The sequence below is a fragment of the Haliotis rufescens genome, unplaced genomic scaffold (assembly GCF_023055435.1).
Source record: "Haliotis rufescens isolate VD_foot unplaced genomic scaffold, xgHalRufe1.0.p SCAF_20, whole genome shotgun sequence".
Classification (NCBI taxonomy): Eukaryota; Metazoa; Mollusca; class Gastropoda; order Lepetellida; family Haliotidae; genus Haliotis; species Haliotis rufescens.
Window position 1 is genome coordinate 2,619,146 of NW_025963891.1, and position 12,571 is coordinate 2,631,716.

The window sequence follows — 12,571 nt, forward strand, 5'->3', positions numbered from 1 at the left end:
AGAGAGAGAGAGAGAGAGAGAGAGAGAGACTCCGAGCCGACCAGTCTTTGTTTCATCTCCTTGTTTCATCCCCGAGTGGCAGGCAGGTTAACAACAAGCACCATTTTTTAAATATGACGCCAAAGGGATCGAACCATCGACCTTCCGCTCTCCGGGCAGATGCTCTATCCATACTGCTTATTGGAATTCCACCAACTATAGCCGAGTTCATTAGCGGAGAGGAGTGGTTGAGTAGGTACTTTATCCTCATTACGCGTGTGCTGATAAACAAGTACAATATATCAATGAATGAAGAAACATGTGACTAGTTACAGCTGAGATACCTCCGTACGAGAGAGAGAGAGAGAGAGAGAGAGAGAGAGAGAGAATCTCACCTGAGTGTCTTTCGATATCAAATATATCTACACATGTTGATAAAAGTTTAACATTCTGAGGCTCATCATCCAGAATTATTCTTGCAAGTTCCTCAGTTTGTAAACAGTATTCTACAAAGACATCGATGAATGCTTGATTCTGACTGGTTAAAAAGAGGTTTCCTTTTTGCAACGGAAACCCCTTGCAAATATATTATTAATATTTTTCACACAAAAACGTGCTATGAATACATAGATAGCCTACATATAAAAAATGGCTGCCGGTTGATCACCCCCCAAATGAACAGTAAAACGTATCTATATTTCCTCTATTACACGCTGGGTCTCTAATACCAGCCAGGTCTCTAATACACGCCGAGTCAAGGGTTCTCGCGAAATTAATAGATGACATAGCGTCAAATAGAGGAAATACGGTAGTTTGATATCGGATGTTTTGCGCGTTCTAGGTCACAACCCTGACTGCTTCGATGATGACAGTAAAAGATTTAACGAAGGCATATCTTTTGCATACAAACAAAATGTTTATGAAACTGTTAGGGAAATGTTCTATGGTGACTAGAATCGGAACAATTTAACCCCTATTTCCCCATTGAAACAACGGACAATGAAAGTGAAATATAACATTATAAAAATTGTTTGAAAAAACTTTATTCATGACAATATATTGTTTACAAATCTTTTTGTGATCGATATTCGTTGCCATCCCCGTCAACCACCATCGTAAGGATTTGGCAGACAAGAATTTGAAAATCCATCACTCAGAAAACACACGTCCATTCAAAAAGCCAATGTCCCGACATCATTGAAGTTAAACTTGATGAAATTCATTTTAGAACAGGCACAATTAAGAAAATCACACACAAGCCCTATTTCTGGACCTCAAATGTCTCATTTCATTCACACTCTGGCTTGTAATAAATGAAATCTTGAAATTGACAGGTCACACCATGCAGACACCTTGTATCAAAATGTCCGACTCGTCTGCAGGCTAAAAAGCGGCTGTTCAGTCATACTCAGTTCCATTGGTAATCATATAGTACCAGCAGGATCGATCATTCCCATTAAATCAACAGGTAAATGTTGAATCACATCATAGATCTGGGTTGTCATCTTGCTTCGTTTAACTAGTTACGGAGAATGTAAACACAAGATTGTCGGCCATTGAGAGCTGTGAGGTGTGAGTAACTGTGATGTAGGTCAAGTTCTGCCACATCCAAGTTCGGGGTGGAGAGGCATTTATTTTGATGTTATTATTGTTTACTGGGGGTAATTGCTAACTAACTAATAACACTTACACATGTTAAATTATAATAGAATGTAGATTCATAAAGTTTGTTGTAGAAATATATTCGTTTAGCATTTTAAGACCTTTTTATACAACCTGTCACCCCTACGATGGAAATGGCATGTTCGATTTCCAAGAAATGACCTCTCTCGTATAATTCCAAGAAATGACGTCGTCAGTCCAAACAGTGCAGTACGGGGTGGTAGAAATTAAAACATCTGCCTTTGGACTAAGTTTGGAGTGTTTTTTGTCAACTTCTTTTTGAAACAATACGTGTTTTGAACACTTATTTTGAACTACTGAAGACTATGGTGTTTTTAATCTTGAACTTTAGTAATGATTGTTAGAATGTTCTAAGATTGCCGACCTGTGTACCTGTGTTGTAACGCGTTGCAAGAGAGCACCGTTTTCAAATCGTTGTTGCCGTCATGGTAGAATGGAGATAAACCTACTGTGTTTTGAAATTTGATGTAGTCCCACTGCAGAGTAGAGACCTCATTATTTTAGTTATTTCTTTAATAAAGAGGTATCTACTCTACATTGGGACTACATCATATTTCAAAACACAGTTGGTTTATCTTCTAAATAACCAGTGTATTAAGTGTAAAAAGTAATAGATTTGACGTCACAATGGTCTGCAAAGCATTGTGATGCAGTTTCGTCGCAGCATTATATCTTGCTAGCAAAATTAACCATGAATTTGGGAAATACTCGATTTTAATTGGTTAATCAGAGGTTTCAAATCACAATAAACTCCCTCTGATTGAAACAGCCGATTTGTCCGCCGCATCACCGCGGAAGCTATTTTTTTCAGAATAGTACTTCTTTTAAAGTCATTGTCGGTAGGCATATTTAAATATTTATATGCACACTTATAGGCTACAAATGCAAAGTTGCTGTGACTACAATATTCAAAGGATGTGTGGCAATACATATCGTGGAGAAATCACGATAGAAATCTACAAACATATATTTCAAGTTTTGAAGACAACATAGAGCTTGCTATTTGGAGCTTTTCTGTATCCGAGTGTGACGTCATATCTTTTGCGTCACAAAGAGCGACATGACGTCATAATAGTATCGTGCCGCGTGGAACGAAACCTCTGTAGGGCTTGCCTATTTTTCTTTTGGGATGCCCACCCCACTGTAGCTTACGAAATCGGCGTGCTACATACTTTCAGTGCCTGTCATAAGTTCCAGTGAAGTATTACGCTGTAAACAAACTGCTTGAGCATAGAGCGCCATGTTTTGTTTAAAGGCTGTTGTCAGTGATTTCATATATTCTGATCGACAACCCACTCAAAACACTGGACTCAACCCATGCCGCTTCATTCAGCATATTTGCCAACATCAAAGAGTTCGCGTTTTATTTAGTCACGGTAGAATGGAAACAAACATACTGTGTTTTCAAGGTAGAGCTCGGTAACCTGTGTATTTAATCACGCTACATTTACCATTTGAAATCCTACGCTGCGCGTTCGGTTCCTAAATCAATTTAGCGCGGTTAATGTACAGGTAACCAACCTAGCTCTACATTGTGAATACAATATGCTTATGTCGTAAATACATTAAATCATCATTATGGTATTAAGGATATATCACGTTAAATCATAATGCTCAAATTCATCATGCACCGTGCCGAAATGAACTCGAAACCCATAACTTCGATTATCTAGCGTTTTATATGTCCATTGTATTTGGATATATACCCTGAACCGATTCGCCACTATGGCTTAGTGGGGGACACGGGTGGCCCAGTCGTCTAAGGCGCCGCGATTCGCTGTGCAGAGTTGCGTCCCTTGGGCACGCCAGAAACCTATGATTGTGGGCTCGAATCCTGGTTCGCCCTAATTATGTTTCTAGGTTTGTCAGCACCATACCCGTGCTCGTGGGTTTCACCGAAGTGGTAAACGTCTGAGACCTGCATCACTTCGGGCTTCCTCCCACATTAAGCTGACACTCCGCGATATAACTGGAATACTGTTAAAAGTGGCGTTAAACCCAACTCACTCACTATGGCTTAGTTTCAAAAATGGCCATCGCCCTCTCACTGAGCATACACTTTCTCTCGCTCGTGAAAGTAATCGGGAAGGCTATTTTTAGCGACGTGTCTTTCGAATACGGCACAAATCGAAGCTATGGTAGCGAATGATTGTTTGTTTGTTTGTTTGTTTTTTAACGCCGGACTCAGCTATATTCCAGATATATGACGGCTTTCTGTAAATATTCGAGTCTGGACCAGAGAATTCAGTGATTGACATCATGAGCATCGATCCATGCAATCGGGATACGATGACATGTATCAACCAAGTCAGCGAGCCTGACCACCCGATCCCGTTAGTCGCCTCGTAAGACAAGCATAGTCGTCTTTTACGGCAAGCAAGGTTGCTGAAGATCTATTCTACCCCGGATCTTCACGGGTCGGTAGAGAAGGAGTCCATGGTAAATTATCCTATTAGAATGGAGACATGATACATGCGATAATCGAGGGTGACAGTTTGGATTGTATACAAAACGTTTATATTCAATATTGTATAGTCGAAACAAGATGTAACTGATTCGTACTATGGCAAAGTACACAATCTGTGTGGCAATAGCGCTCTCATCGTAGTCCTGCACCATGACATATGTATTTTATGAAAACAAAACCAATTTACATTAAAGCAAGTCTAGCCAGCTCTTGTCAGCTCTATTCCACAATCAGCATCAGGAAAATTATTTCTTTTAATTTTAGAGGAGAGAAATAAAAGATTTCATAGACTATGTGTTTGTCTTCCCTCACCTCTCCAGATATGCTTCATGTTGAGCAATACGATATGTTCGCCCCGATTATGTTTCTAGGTTGGTCAGCACCATACCCGTGCTTGTGGGTTTCACCGAAGTGGTAAACGTCCGAGACCTGCATCACTTCGGGCTTTCCTCCCACATTAAGCTGACACGCCGCGATATAACTGGAATACTGTTAAAAGCGGTGTTAAACCCAACTCACTCACTCACTCAGTACGATATGATAGTTATTGTGATATGCTGTATCAAGCGCGTGCATTTGGCTTCGGTATGACATCCACAGGAACAAGCTTTAGTATCCGAAATATGTCTTTTATACTGATCTGCGTTAAGATAGTTTCAGCCAAGCCCGAGGCGGCTGTGAATAATGTGACGTAACCTGTTTCCGTAATTTATATCCCAGTGTATCCATTTCTCCCCTTCCACGAAGTATGTTCTTAAGTTCAGTAATGGTCTCTGTCCCCGTCAGGTTTTCTGGTAGCGTGTTCCACAGTTGTGTTGTAGCTGGTATACACGAATCTGCATGTGCTTTTGTTTTACACTTCACTGTTTGAAGACTAGCTTTATTCCTTAAATCATATTTTGTGATTTCCGACACTGCATTAGGAAAAAGCCTTCAATGGTATACGGGTGAGAGATGATTGTTCATTTTGTAAAACAATACCGATTTTGAATTGTATCTTCTGTTTTTTAACGTCTCTGTTAAATGGTTCATGACTCGTACCTCGGACAGCGCACATAGGGTTCTAAGAGCATCTAAGTTTAATTAGTCTGTCTTACAGACCCTGATACAAATATAGATCAAATACAGCCCATGCAAGTCTATAATGTTTGGCAAGTCTAGATTACTGTAGTATCTGAAAATGAAGAGAGTCACTGGGCTCCCTTTTATTATATTTTTATTAAGATAACTGAACAACTGTGTTTTCTGTACGAAATGTTCATTTCAGAGACTAGATGTTAGTCTAAAGTTTAATGTTTTCCATTTATTTAGCTTGTTCATTTGTACAGTTATCCAAAATATGACAACCATAAACAAAAATTGGTAACATTAATGATTTTTGCATAGTTTCGAAGGTATTTCAGGATAGACGATATTTATAACAATTAAAACTGAACCGATTAACATTATTTTATCGACAAATCCATATGTTTAAGGGATCGGATAAAAGATCGTCCAAAATATGAGGCACCGCTCTCGTACTACAAGCACGTGAATGTAGTGTATATAACAGTCACATGCACGTACTTCCGCCAAAGTTTGAACATCGTTTGGTATTATGATTTTATTCAAAATAAATTAGATGTTGGAACAAACGGCTCCTAATAATAACTATATTACAGTAATACAGGAAGTAGTACATCGTGTGTACAATACATGCAAATCAAACATACCCGTTATGTGTAAACATATAACACTTGTCAAAGTAAATCAATCACACACGGAATAATATTTGGAACTCAAATAATTTCTTGTTACAAACGTGAACATGCATTGGATATATGTGTTTTTCCACTTTTGAAATAAAAAAAATCACAACGCGATTATTACCACAATACAATCGTGACACTGGCAAAAAAACACAAAGCAAATTATTGAAATGAACGCTGGAATATTTTCCCCACAAAGAGAAATGTCAAACAAGTCAGCATGGTGTTTGATTTAGCGGCATACCAGTCTAATCCAGTGAGTGATCTCGACCCCACTGCATGAAGTGGGCGTGGTCACTGGTTGCTGGTCGCTCACGTTACAGAGAGGATGCAGAGAGAGCAGCTTCAGCAGCTATCCGGAGTTACCTACCCTTGTTTGTTACATTTCACGCATGGAGGGCGACGATTGAAAGCAAATAAGCGCATGAGTTTGTGTTCGAGAGACTCTGGACTTTTAAAAGACACCGCTGGGTTAATATCTGTGAAATGACGAGGTGAGTCGTGTGTCTTTTATTAGATGCGATTTAGAATTGCTCGGGGCCGAGTTTCAGCGCCGAGCGTTCCGCAACGGATCGTGACTCTGACAGCACGGCAGGAAAAAACTTTCCAACTCTGTTATCGGTGCTTAGTGAAAGTGATTAATAGCTTCTGGTCGGCTCTTTGAACTATGCTTCGGATGGAACTAGTGGTATTGTTAATTCATCAGCTAGTGTCTGTTTGGGTTGTATTTGCTCTGTGTCTTGTTGCCAGCGCCATGTCGGCAACATGTGTGCGAGGTTTCGGAGAGTGAAAATGTAAACAAATCGCTTCACGTAGCAAATATCCGCTGACAAGCATCCGCTGCCCTATTGTTCTACATCCCCTTGCGGGACACTCAACTGACCAACACCATGACGGCTCACAAGTGTGGTAGCAATCTTAATTTATCATCGCTCAGGAACAAGCTCAATGTGGGGCTGCAAGATACACGGCAAATAGGACAGGTCAGCTTGGTGTGAACAGCTGATTTGCTCTCACAGCTTATCTTTGAAACGTTTCTCACTAGAAGAAATTCTTATTATAACACACTTGCTATCCACTTTTTGACTCGTCTCTCCACTGACTGATAAAAGTCATTAGTTTTTAATCGTTCTGTATGTGGCTACACTACCATTTGCCTCCTTATTAACAGGTCTTAAAAGACACATGTTGGAAAGTGGATTAATCCTCAATCATTACCTGTGCAACAGTGTTTCTTAAATCACTTTCAGAGTACACTTTCTGATAAACTTTGACGCAACTATCGACTTTGACTTATTAAACTTCTTTCTGATAAACTTTGACACAACTATCGACTTTGACTTATGAACATGATTAAACTTCTTTCTGATAAACTTTGACCAACTATCGACTTTGACTTGTTAAACTTCTTTCTGATAAACTTTGACCAACTATCGACTTTGACTTATTAAACTTCTCTCTGATAAACTTTGACCAACTATCGACTTTGACTTATTAAACTTACTGAAGTATGTTTTAGTACTGAGGCTTCTAGAACCAACTCAAAAGGTCACCATGCTACTTTGGTAGATAAGGAATATTAACATGTATCTATGTATATTGCAAGACCATGTAAAGGTGGTAATGGTTCTATATGCTGTTCTTGTCCTGGACAAATCACCCTTATCACACACTGATAATATAAACTGTAGAAATGTGTAGCCAAATGTGTCTAGTTTACCATAGTCTGGTTGATACAATGTTGCTGAAGACACTGTTGAAGTACAAGCAACATTGTTCTCCAGGCACTGTCCCGTGTATTAACAAGAAACCTGTATGAAGGTGTTAGGAACTTTTCCTATACTGGGGTACTTCTTGGAAGTTTGTTGTATTGACATCTCTCTCTTGTGACAAATCTTGTTGGATCATGTTGCTCCCCTGGACATCTTTTGTTTGTTTGTTTGTTGTTTTACGTCGCACTCAGCAATATTCCAGCTCTATGGCGGCTGTAAATAATCTAGTCTGGACCAGACAATCCAGTGATTGACATCATGATCAATTGATCCAGACAATTGGGACCGATGACATGCATCAACCAAGTCAGCGAGCCTTACCACCTGATCCCGTTAGTTGCCTTTTATGACAAGCATAGTCTCCTTTTATGGCAAGCATGGGTTGCTGAAGACCTATTCTATCCCGGATCTTCAGACATCTTCAGTATTTGCCTTCGTCTGTCTAGGATGGAATGTTTCTTTATGAATAAGTCGGTCTTCAAGCATGTCAAGTGTTGCATTTGTTTCAGTTTAATATTTACATAATATTATGTTAAAAATCAATAATTAAGCAGCCCCCTGTCAAGATAATCGGCAAGGTCAGAGCATGAAGAAAAGCTGATATTTTTTAAGTCTTATGCTAGTTTTGTTTGTTTGTTGTTTAATGCTGCACTCTGCAATATTCCAGCTATATGATGGCTTTCAGTAAATAATCAAATCTGGAACAGGCAATCCAGTGATTGACATCATGATCATTGATCTATGCAATTAGGATATGATGACATGTATCAATCAAGTCAGCGAGCCTGACCACCTGATCCTGTTAGTTGCCTTTTTACGTCAAGCATGGGTTGCTGAATACCTATTCTAACCCGGATCTTCACAGGACATTATGCATGTAGTAATATGATCTGAATACTTCTGTTTCACAAGTTATGACAATCTAATAAAAACAGAAGTAGGTCATAGTGACCTAAATTCAATGAGTTTCAGTTGCTATGTTGTCATACATTGAAAACGTCCCGGGGAAAAAATATATTTGGTTAAATGATATATAGCCCATGGAAATGTTCTTGAAATAGTTATTATCGATATTGAAGGTCAGATTTACTACTCTCAAGGTCATATGCTGAACGATGTATTATTATGTTTGTGTTTACTGCAGGCAGATGAAATAGAATATATTCAACTTAGGTACCGGTAGGCATTAAAGTGTTGTTGTTTTGGGTGACCTTCATTTGTAAGGTAGTTCTGCTTGTCTGTGTACTGAACATGCTGAACCAACTCACTGTGTTTGTAGGAGTTTGCACCATGTTTCCAACTAGAACTAGTCAGAGGTCATGGCAGTACCACTACATGCATTTGGATTCATCCTCATGCCTCGGCCGGAGGGATTGTGTCCTTCGTGTCAATAAATCTTCTGGAGACAGTATGTAAATGAAATTGTCCTCAACATGTGTGGGGCTGTAATTCTGAACACACATGTTCCTAAGTGGGTGGGATGTCCACATCGGCCAGGGTCACTAACGCAGGGTTGAGCATAAAGACATGACTGATGACCTTATATCACTTGATGCCGTTATGGGGGACAGTCATCGGCAAGGTTCAGCTTGGATTGTGAAGAATTCTTATTGTCTCTCAATGCACTTATCTCTGGTTGTCTCTCAATGTCCTGCCCTGTGTGTCCCTGATTGTCTCACAATGCTCCCTACATCCCTGATTGTCTCCCAATGCCTTGTTTATCCCTGATTGTCTCACAATGCCCTGTTTATCCCTGATTGTCTCACAATGCCCTGTTTATCCCTGATTATCTCACAATGCCCTGTTTATCCCTGATTGTCTCCCAATGCCCTGTTTATCCCTGATTGTTTCACAATGCTCTGTCTATCCCTGACAGGACATGGTAAACAGGGTTAATTTGGTGTGTCCCACCACAGGTGCCTTACCATTTAATACCAATATGTCTGCTTGTAACGTTTATGTTTGTGTGTGTCAATACCATTGTTACTCTTTGCTCTTCACAATAGGAATGCAACCATTAACATGATTAAGGCATGTTCTATATTTCTGGCTTCTCATGACCTGTCTGCCCCTAAAACTGACCCCCGCCCTGAATATTTAATACTTTTTAAGCAGCATTAAGAATCAGCCTTTTCAACTTATTGTCCCCCGCCGCGCGAAAGCGCGAAGCGGGGGATATAGTATTCACGACCGTCCGTACGTCCGTCTGTACATCCCACCTGTTTGTTGCCGCGATATCTCAAGAACTAAACACTGGATTGTCTTCATATTTGGAACTATGGTGTATATACAAATTCCGCAGACACCAGTCGGTTTTGGTGACCTTGACCCCATTTCCAAGGTCACAGCAGGCAAATCTGCTTTTGGAGTTGGAAAACGGTGTTGCCGCGATATCTCAAGAACTAATCGCTGGATTGTCTTCATATTTGGAACTATGGTGTATATACAAATTCCGCAGACACCAGTCGGTTTTGGTGACCTTGACCCCATTTCCAAGGTCACAGCAGGCAAATCTGCTTTTGGAGTCGGAAAACGGTGTTGCCGCGATATCTCAACTAATCGCTGGATTGTCTTCATATTTGGAACTATGGTGTATATACAGACACCGCAAACACCAGTTGGTTTTGGTGACCTTGACCCCATTTTCAAGGTCACAGCAGGCAAATCTGCTTTTGGAGTTGGAAAACGGTGTTGCAGCGATATCTCAAGAACTAAACACTGGATTGTTTTCATATTTGGAACTATGGTGTATATACAGACTCCGCAGACACCAGTCGGTTTTGGTGACCTTGACCCCATTTTCAAGGTCACAGCAGGCAAATCTGCTTTTGGAGTTGGAAAACGGTGTTGCCGCGATATCTCAAGAACTAATCGCAGGATTGTCTTCATATTTGGAACTATGGTGTATATACAGACACCGCAGACACCAGTCGGTTTTGGTGACCTTGACCCCCATTTTCAAGGTCACAGCAGGCAAATCTGTCTTTGGAGTTGGAAAACGGTGTTGCCGCAATATCTCAAGAACTAATCGCTGGATTGTCTTCATATTTGGTACTATGGTGTATATACATGCGGGGGACATTTCGTCACTTTGTGACAAATACTTGTTCAAATTTTGTTTTTGTACTGGATTCCAACTTTTTGAACATGCCATTCATAGTGTGTCAGATTCACAAGGGAGCCTCACCTATTGGTTATCATGGCCTATGACCCATCTCTTGATACCTGGAGCTGCCACGTGGTCAGAAGAGGTCACATGGTACATCAGAGTTGGTAAACCTTACAGAGATTGTAACCTACTTGAAAATAAAAAAGCAATGCAGACCTCCTTCTACCCCATCTGTTCGAAAAAAAGTTTAACTGGATTGATTGGTTGGTTGATTGATGTTTAACATCATACTCAGCAATATTCCAGCTATATGACAGTGGCCTGTAATAAAATCAAGTCTGGACCTGACAATACAGTGATTGACATCACGAGCATGGATCTATGCAATCGGGACACAGTGACATGAATCAACCAAGTCAGCGTGCCTGACCACCCGTTCCCGTTAGTCGCCTCTTACGACAAGCATAGTCGCTTTTTAAGGCAAGCATGGGATGCTGAAGACCTATTCTACCCCGGATCTTCAGTGGATTGTATGGGTTGCTGAAGACATATTCTACCTTGGATCTTCACGGGTCCTAACTGGACTAATCAACTATGGATTCATGGTTGGTGTGTGCTGGCAATATATCGGATAAAACACACTCTTGATCTAATAATCTGGAAAGTTGTCAATTCAGACAATTTCCGTGTACTACTATTGCAGTGTGTGACATTGAGTGCAGTAACACTTCATGTGTCACCAGGTCTGTCCCTTTAACTACAGTAGCCAATATGTTGGTTTTCTTACTGAATTTCGATTGATACATTGTTATTGATATTTTGATTTTTTGTGATACTATTGTATTTTCTTTTTTGTACTTTGTTGAAATTCTACTTACCTTTTTATCAACAACAAAATTAATCTGTTACTGTCAGACAATGCTAATATGTATCATTATAGGAGAACATGTACTGCAATTAAGGAACAACCATTCATATTGTTGATGGGGCCTGGAGAGAGTTTGTTTGAGCATGTTGAGACCAAATACGTTTTTCAGTATCAGAATGAAGGAGGCCAAAAATTGTTGTTTGTTTTACTTAGAACACACTATTTTTCAGAGTATTTATGTCTTGTGAATGATTCAATCTTTTTTACAAAAGAAAAATGATGACAAATTATTTTCTCCAGAATTTTTTCAGGACAGACTATTTTTTTCTTTAAAAAAACAGGATGTCAAATGGTGGTCCCCTAGCTGGTGAAATGATGGATCATGACATTGCTACTGTAGGTCTGGGTTGGTTCAATTTGTGTATTCATGTGATATAGCTCTGATGGTTCTGGAGGCACGGGTGGCCCAGTCGTCTAAGGCGCCGCGATTCGCTGTGCAGAGTGGCGTCCCTTGGGCACGCCTGAAACCTATGATTGTGGGTTCGAATCCCGGTTCACCCCTATATGTTTCTAGATTTGTCAGCACCATACCCATGCTCGTGGGTTTCACCAAAGTAGTAAACGTTTGAGACCTGCATTACTTCGGGCTTTCCTCCCACATTAAGCTGACACGCCGCGATATAACTGGAATAATGTTAAAAGCGGCGTTAAACCCAACTCACTCACTCACTCACTGAGGGTTCTTCTGAGAGTGTTAAACTTTACTCACTCACTCACTCACTCACTCACTCACTCACTCACTCACTCACTCACTCACTCACTCACTCACTCACTCACTCACTCACTCACTCACTCTTGTATATGAGTGGAATTTGTCATAACTTCGCAACAGACTTTTTGTAGGCACAGGAGAAAATTCAACAGGGCTTTGCTTCAGTGCTTTCT

The 12,571-nt window shown here is 40.2% G+C and overlaps 1 protein-coding gene across 1 annotated transcript in view; it reads left to right on the top strand.

Annotated features, from left to right (window-relative positions):
• Positions 1 to 6,223: 6,223 nt before the first annotated feature.
• The window catches only part of LOC124142722 (chondroitin sulfate N-acetylgalactosaminyltransferase 1-like), a 76,995-nt gene continuing 70,647 nt past the window's right edge, over positions 6,224 to 12,571 (top strand). Inside the window, exon 1 of the mRNA XM_046511326.2 lies at positions 6,224 to 6,371. The gene's annotated coding sequence lies outside the window, so the exon portion shown is untranslated. The remainder of the gene's footprint in view (positions 6,372 to 12,571) is intronic.